We start from the raw sequence: 9,232 nt of genomic DNA on the forward strand, positions 1-9,232 counted from the left end.
GCTTCAGCATGCCTATAAAAAAGGTATTTCTTGTAAATGTGTGTTTTTTTAAAGGTATAATTAAAATACATTTAAATGGTGGTGTATTCCAAGCCAGAGTATGTTTTAGATTAATATTTTTTTTTCGGAATTGGCTAATTGGTTCTAATATACATTGTCAAGCTGTATAATATAAATGGTAAGACTCGTTATTTAACTTTTTTATATTGGTGACCTATTCAGTGGGCCAGTGTGGTCTCTTTTTTTTACCTGCCATGCTATGGAGGGGCTTCACAGAGGGCTTATCAGGGTCAGGAAAGGGACAATCAAGGTGACAATGCTGATTAAATAAATAGATAAAAAATAAGAAACATATAGGCGTTGCAGATGAAATGTGAGAATCCATGATAAATTTGAGGTTTTAATCCAGTTTCTGCTTGTGTTATAAAAGTAGACCTTAATTCACAAAAAAATAAAAAATAAAAAAAAAAATATATAAATTAAATTAAAAAAACAAGTTTTATTGCTAATACTGTTTGTACTACTTCATCAAATACTAATACAAAATGGCGCAGGTGAAATGTCCCAAAACACACATTTGCGGATTAGGGAACGTGGCTAGTGGTAAGGCAGCGGCAGGGAATATTCTATGAATGTACCGTTGACATCCTGTACTACAGATAACATTTACAGCACTCGTTTAGTGATTATCAGGTAGTTTAACCAACTTTATCATAACACAAGCTAATATCTAACAAGTATTTTAGAGTTATCAACACGTTATTGTGAGTTTTCTTTCCTGGGAGCTCTGGGATTTGTTCATACATATACGATATTCTGATCTCCTAAAAAGAATGACCAGCGTTAAAAAAGAGATGGGAGCTTCGACTGCTCCACAATTATAGTTCTCCCAAAATCTGGTCGGTTGTGTCCTCAAAATTTTTTCAGCAATCATACTGCAGTGCCAGGAATAGCAGGGCGATAGGCTCCCCCAAGCAGGGCTCTGTCGGATTTTTCAATTGTTGTTTTTGACATTTTTAAATGTGCTCCATGTTTGCACGAGTGCCAGATTTATTCATTTTCTGCCACTTTTTCAGACATAAAAGGATTAGAATCTTTCCGCTACTATAAATATGTCGATCTTCTGAAATGGATAAATGGGGAAAGTTACTATAAAGACTTTTTAGATCACTTTAATAAAACATGGTCAGAAAAGATCTTAATGTCAACAAAACAAATAAGTTTCTACCATATTTATAGAAATGATCATCAATATTTTTACAGAGCGTATGTTATGCAGCCCTCCAATTCAAGAAAGGTTTATCTAACTGTAAGAACGCCTGTAATGGTTGATGGATAATTTTATAACATGACAGGAGGCTTCGTATTTGCATTAACTTTCTTTACTCACTCCATAGCAGCAAAGAAAAAAACAGTAAAACAAAGAACCAATCACAGTGAGTCAGAGTGTATATCAGTTCAGGCATAGCCCATCATTTCCTCTTTCTTTGCTGCTCCATCACAAGTAACAGGTCAGAGTACTACTTCTATTTTCACTATATACACATATTCTACTATATTCTGTATTGTGTTTTCCTACTAAGGGTGGTGGGGAAACCTTTATGGGTGATTTTAAATTTGCCAAAATGTTTGTCAGCTCATTTTTACCCTTCAGGCTCCTCTCATAATCGGAGGCAGCCTGTCAGGATTTTTTCCCCCCTTTTCCCCCCTCCCTCTCCTTTCCCTGGTGGCTACGTTCGCCACCTCGTTCTACTGTTACATTACCCGACCGGGATACCAGTTAGCTACCCGCTGGCTGCAGGGCTGGGCTGGGCAAATCACGTCCCCTCCCCAGTTTCCTCTCCCCGGTCCGTCCACGGACACGCACGGACGGAGCAGCCCTCCTCTGCTTGAACGGAGCCGGAATCCATCTGAAGCGTTCGGCTGTTTCAAACTGCCGAACGCTAAACCACTATTTCTCCAGATTGAGTTCGGCGGTTTTTGTGCGAACAGCAAATCTGCCGAACGCAATCTGATCACTCTAACTACCGAAAGCCCTTGCCTTTCCCGGGCTTTTAAAGTGACAGTTACGGCGGCCATCTTGTGTGGTTTTGGATGAGGCGATTAGTACTGCTGCAAGTGGAAGCTCCTGTTTCTCATCGCAAAAGTGAGTGTTATTTATATTTTTTCTCACAGGGACCTGTGCAACTGGGTATAATACCCTTAGGGAGTGGATCTGCCAGTCAGTTTTTAACGAGTATTCTGGCAAGGGGTGAGCCCCCGTATAAGTGCTGCTTACCGGAATCTGCTATAGCAATTCCGTCCCTCCTGGGTGAGCCCCAGTGTCTATAAGAGTCTGCTTTTAACGCAAAACAGCGTTTTATAATACACGGCCACTGGCCTTTACCAAACCCTCCCTCACGGTCCCTACACCTCTCATACCTGTGCCTGTCAGCCATCATACAATGGAAAAAGAGTCACAGATGTCGACTGAACAAATGCAGGCCATGATTAATGCGGCGGTAGCCGCATCCCTCGAGAAGGCCATGGCAAAGGTGCTTCCAGCGGCCATTGATACTATCAAGCCGACTGGTAAATCTAGGCGCACCAGGGAGGATTCGGAAGATTCAGACGCGTCCTCCCAGGAACGACAGCGTACGGCAAAACGCCACTGGAAAGGCGAAGTGTCCCAGAGGGCCTCTAACAAAGGCAAGGCGCCCATTAAGCGTAACAAACGCATACCCACACCCGCACCCCTGAGAATTCCCAAAGAAATCTCCTCGGACGAGGAAGAAGAGATGCCCCACTCCCTCTCCATCCTGGATGAGTGGCAGGCAGAGGTCTCGGATTCAGACGAAGGCGATTGGGGATCCAATGTCTACGTCTCAGAGACCTTTCTGGGTGAGCCCCAGACGAAAGGGGATGCAGAGTCTGGCACGTCAACCGCTACCCATGAACAGGGGAGCTTCATGCCCTCGACCTTCTCTGCCCGACAAGGTGGCGTTTACGCCAGAGTTTGACCAGCTCATGCTGGCATTCATGGAGAGAGGTGGTCGTGATCCATGCAGGGGGATCAAAAGGAGCTTTAAAGGGGCGCAAGATAAGATCCTAGATACATTGGGGCCTTTGGCCCGAGTGATGTACCTGGTCTCGGATTCAGACGAAGGCGATTGGGGATCCAATGTCTACGTCTCAGAGACCTTTCTGGGTGAGCCCCAGACGAAAGGGGATGCAGAGTCTGGCACGTCAACCGCTACCCATGAACAGGGGAGCTTCATGGATACCACGGGACAATGCATGTTTGATCCCAGAAATATACGTCACCCCCGCTCAGGGGAATGGGCTCCACCCGACCACCTCTTGAAATTTATGCATTATTGGATTTGCAAGCCGCTGGAGAAACATGTGCGCAAGCGGATGCGGGCGGAATGCCCTCGACCTTCTCTGCCCGACAAGGTGGCGTTTACGCCAGAGTTTGACCAGCTCATGCTAGCATTCATGGAGAGAGGTGGTCGTGATCCATGCAGGGGGATCAAAAGGAGCTTTAAAGGGGCACAAGATAAGCTCCTAGATACAATGGGGCCTTTGGCCCGAGTGATGTACCTGGCGGATGACGCCTCCGCCAGAGCAGACTCCTTTACTGCGGACATGGTACGTGAGTGGGCTCACGATATCAGGGAATGGACCCAGCGGGGTTTCTGTTTCCTGGGCAATACCAATGCGGCCCTATCAACAGAACGGCGCCGCGCAGCACTATTCCGCATTGACCCAAAGTTGGCTGACCTCGGGGTGAAAGAACTAGGCCCGCAGGCAAAGGGCAAGCTTTTTGGAGAGGCATTCATGAAGGAGCTCAACAAACATGTGAATGTATTCACTTCCCTGAACAGAGCTCGTACCTCTATGCGGAAAGTCTTCAGAGGTAACCCCTCCCGGGGTGTTTTTGGCAGGGCTGGTCGGCAGCGGGGTCGTGCCACCAGCCGCTTCTGGCCATCAGGCCCCCGCATTGGAGCTCCACAACCTTTCTACCCGCAACAGTCCTATCCGGACTCGGGTGCAAGACAATCCTACTCCTATTTCCAAAGAGGAACAGATAGAGGCCGGGGAGGACGCGGACGTGCCCGCGCAAGATTTCCCACAGGTAAGGAAACCAAACTCAAATGTGCCTTTATTAACCATGACTGCCGGCCGCGTTTCTCTTTTTTTCCCAGAATTGGGCAGGTCTAACCACAGACGCGTGGGTGCTACAGACGGTCAGAGGTTACCGCATCGAGCTACAGTCATACCCCAACCAACATCGCCCCCCGCCCACCCTATACTTGGCAGACACGGACGCCCAGGTTATAGAACAGGAATTATACGAGCTCCACAACAAAGGCGCAATACAACCCGCACACACGCAAGGGGGCTACTTCAGCAACATGTTTCTGGTTCGCAAAAAAAACGGAGACTTCAGGCCGGTGATCAACCTGAGGGCACTGAACGCCCACGTGGTATACCGCCATTTCAAAATGGAGGGCATACACCTCTTAAGGGACTTACTACAAGAAAGGGACTGGTTCACGCGTCTGGACCTCAAAGACGCATACCTGGCGATCCCTATTCACAAAGACAGCCGACCGCTCCTTCGGTTCCTATGGCAGGGGTCCCCATGGCAATTCACTTGCCTCCCATTCGGCCTCAGCTCAGCACCTTGGTGCTTTACAAAAATGCTGAAACCAGTAGTGGCCCATCTCAGGACTCGAGGCATCAGATCAGACAAATCGTCACTGACCCCCACGCGCACTATCCAATTCCTGGGCTTCGAAATAGACTCCAGGTCTTGCACTCTTTATCTTCCAAATACCAAGGTATCGGCCATCAGGAAAGAGATACGCAAAGTCCTCAAACTAGAGAACATTCCCCTCCGACAATTGGCACGGATAATAGGTCTGCTATCCTCCTCCATCCAGGCCATTTTTCCTGGCCCCTTACATTACCGAGCCATGCAACGGCTAAAAGCCCGCTTCCTCAGACAAGACCCCACATACAATCAACCGGTACCACTGATGGACGAGGTACGACAGGAACTTGAATGGTGGCTCAACTGCATGCAAGCGTGGAATGGACGAGCCATCTTCGGCAACCACCCGGACTTCATTCTGGAATCGGATGCGAGCCGGTGGGGATGGGGCGCAACAGATGGGAACGCAACCACAGGCGGGACCTGGACGAATTAGGAACTCACCATGCACATCAATTGCCTGGAATTATTGGCCTGATCCTTCGCCATCCAAAGCCTGACGAAGGGACAATCCAATTGCTGCATCCTAATGCGGATGGACAACATCTCCGCAGTACGATACATCAACCACCTGGGAGGGACTCACTCCCAACCACTGGTCGAATTGACGAAGAAGATCTTCGATTATTGCCTTCCACGCAACATCTCGATTCGGGCAGAACATCTCCCAGGAGAATCGAACCTCACCGCAGACTGGTACTCACGACATTGGAGGGATACCAGAGACTGGCAAATAAACACACAAATATTCGCCCACCTGAACGAGCAGAGAGGCCCGTTCATCATCGACCTCTTCGCATCACGCAACAACCATCAACTCCCAAGATTTTACAGCTGGCTCCCGGACCCGGAATGCACTGCAGTGGATGCCTTCACTCAACACTGGCCCAAACAAGGGGCGTATGCTTTTCCCCCATTTGCAATGATTGCGAGAGTACTTCACCATATTCGACGACGAGAGGTGACGCTAACACTACTGACACCACTATGGCAGAGCCAACCCTGGTTCCCGGACCTTCTCGAACTAACGTGCGAGGATCCACTCCTCCTACCGACCGACCCATATCTACTCAGGGATCCGACAGGGAACCCGCATCCCATGCTTCAGGACGACAGACTAACCCTGGTGGCCTTGACTCTTTCAGGGGTGCCTGGGACACCCACGAACTATCGGCTACAACTAAGGACCTGCTGTGGGACTCATGGGCCCCAGGAACTAGAAAAAGTTATCTATCTGCATGGAGAACTTGGCACAGTTGGTGCATGGGACGGGACTTGGATCCCTTTACAGCTCCTGTTCCCGAGATAATGAATTTTCTGTCTTCCATCTTCGAAGAAGGCAAATCATACCGCACCATCAACGTCATCAGATCGGCTATATCAGCAGCCCACGTTCCATCCCAAGGGAGAGCAATCGGTCAAAACCCTTTGATCTGCCGATTACTAAGGGGCATCAGGTTGAGACACCCCCCAGCACCAAAATACCAACACCTCTGGGATGTGGAGAAGGTACTTACATTCCTGAAGGAATGGCCACGGAATGAACTACTATCTTTGAGACAAATGTCAGCGAAATTCACCTTCTTACTGTGCCTAGTCTCATTTCGTCGAGTCTCAGACATACGAACTTTCGAATCAGACGCATTTTCTATCAACCCGGAAGGGGTCACATTCCAGATCTCAAGACGAACCAAAACCGACTCAACATTAATTTTCTACCCGTTCTTCACGGCAGAGCCCCAACTATGTGTAGTTAGGGCTTTGAGAACATACATGGCGGCAACGGAGACACTACGCCAGCCAACCTCTCGACAATTATTGGTTTCATACGTTAACCCTCACGGTCCAGTCTCGACCACTACACTATCCAGATGGATTAGATGGCTCCTCACCCTAGCAGGAGTGGACCCGTCCTTCGGGGCTCATTCCGTGAGAGGAGCTGCAGCGTCTTCAGCGTTTTTAGCAGGCGCGTCGCTATCGGATATCTTACATGCGGCAGACTGGTCCCGCTTTTTCTCTTTTGCCGAAGCGTTAAAATTGCAAATACGAAGCCTCCTGTCAGGTTATAAAATTGAAGATTATGCTAGCGCAGTGTACTAATAATCTTAATTTTAATAATGACAGGAGGCGAGTATTTCCCTCCCTTATCATTCTTGATGTTCCCACCCTCGTCTCAGGTAAGTTAAATTAAGGAATGTGGGATGATTACCGAATTACACCCTAGGAAGGGGTAAATAATACGATAGATGGACATTAAAATGACAACCGATAGATAATCTAAATCAGCATAGTATTTTATATAACACTCATAGAACATATGTTTCATACGGTCCATTCCGTATCACTGATACTACTTTCTCATTCCTTTCAGTTTAACAAGTATGGATTACCGGGAAGATCTAACTCCATTATCGTTTTCTAAATTGGATCAGACACGTTACCTGTTACATTGGAACTTGTGATGTCGCATTAATCAAGAGGAAATGATGGGCTATGCCTGAACTGATATACACTCTGACTCACTGTGATTGGTTCTTTGTTTTACTGTTTTTTTCTTTGCTGCTATGGGGTGAGTAAAGAAAGTTAATGCAAATACTCGCCTCCTGTCATTATTAAAATTAAGATTATTAGTACACTGCGCTAGCATAATCTTCAATTTTAACCTCCTCCGGTGACTACGGCAATCCCACCCATTCTAGCATCATGGAAAAATATACAGAACTTTTCAACCAGGACTTTATAATGTTATTTTAAATGTTCACCCTATGGGTCATATATGGTTTAATAGACTAGGGGGGACAACGGGATGCCTTTGCTAAAAGCATTTGGTACCCTGGGCGGGTCCTATTTTTGTCCCTCCCCCCCCCAACCCCTCCGCACACTTTCAAATGTAAAAAACAAACACAATTTTTAAAAATGTATTTAGCTCTGAGCAGTGTTTGTGTGTTTGAATGTTAGCATGTTTTTGAATGAAGTATGTTTAAGTGAATGTAAGGGTGTGTTTGTATGTAGTGTTGGTGTTTGAATGCAAGCATGCATATGTGTGTAGTGTGGTTTTTGAATGCAGTGGTGGGGTTTGTATGTAGTGTCGATGTTGAAATGCAGGGGTGTATTTGTGTGTAGTGTTGGCGAGATTCTGAGATGTATGCACATATACACATTGACACACATGCAGATACATATACACTCATGCAGATAGATAGACACACAGATACACAGACACACATGCAGACACAGTGGGGACTCTAGGAACAATATATGAGGGGGGGCACAAAAGATACAACAGTCAAAACTGGGGAGCGGGGGTGCACTAAAACGTTTTACTAGGGGATGGGGTAATATGCTGCCATTGGCTGTTTGATCCTGTCTGATTTGCACAGAATTCACATTAGCCACACAGATCTCTTGTTCTGGGCTGGCTGACATCTCTTAACTTCGATCTTTGTTTATCAGATAACTCCCCTATTTGCTATCCTTATGTGGGATTGCCATATTTAAGGACATCAATAAGTGAACTATCTGCTAAATAGCACCCTAATTTATTATCTTTAAATATGGAAATCTCATATGAGGGCACCAATTTAGGGAATTATCTACTAAACAGCTAGAATATCAAAATTTAAAAAAGCCCTTTTCCTAATTTTAATCTTTCAATTGTTTAGTAGATAACTCACTTATTTGTTATCCTTATGTGAGATTGCAATATTTAAGGACACCAAGTAAGGCAACTATCTACTAAACACATACACATTTATATACAGACACAATAAGACAATAGATGTGTGTGTGTGTGTGTGTGTACATCTGTGGTTGCGACACACACACACACACACACACACACAATCACAGACCCACACATACAATCAAAGACCTACACACACAATCACATACATAAACACACATAATTACAACACATACACTTAACCACAGAGATGTACACACAATCACACACATGAGCACAGACATACAAAAACCCACACACATACAATAACAGACACACAATCACATACAATTAGATGAGTGTTTGAATGTTAGCACACAGTCATCACATACATACATACAGTTAATAAGAAGTCCGCCAAACCTTCCTACCTTGCTTTGGGAGATCTGAGTGGAGGGTTGGTGGTCAGTGGTTGCTGCTGGGATCTCTGTGCTCTTCCTGCACAGGTCCCTTGTAGGAACTGTAATGACGCCGATGCGGGGATGACGTCATATCCCACCTGCCGGCTCACTGCAGGGCGAAGACAGTCAGACACAGTCAGATGCACACATTTATACACATATACTGTCAAATACAGCAACATGCACACAGTCCAAGGCACATAGTCATTCACACACAGTAAAACACACAGTTACAGACAGTTACACACACACAGCTATAGGCAAACAGTCACATACACAATTATAGGCAGTAGCATGCATAAGTACAGGCAGACTGTAACACAATTACAGGCAGCATCACACAGTCACAGA

This window comes from Pelobates fuscus, chromosome 1 (assembly GCF_036172605.1).
Source record: "Pelobates fuscus isolate aPelFus1 chromosome 1, aPelFus1.pri, whole genome shotgun sequence".
Classification (NCBI taxonomy): domain Eukaryota; kingdom Metazoa; phylum Chordata; class Amphibia; order Anura; family Pelobatidae; genus Pelobates; species Pelobates fuscus.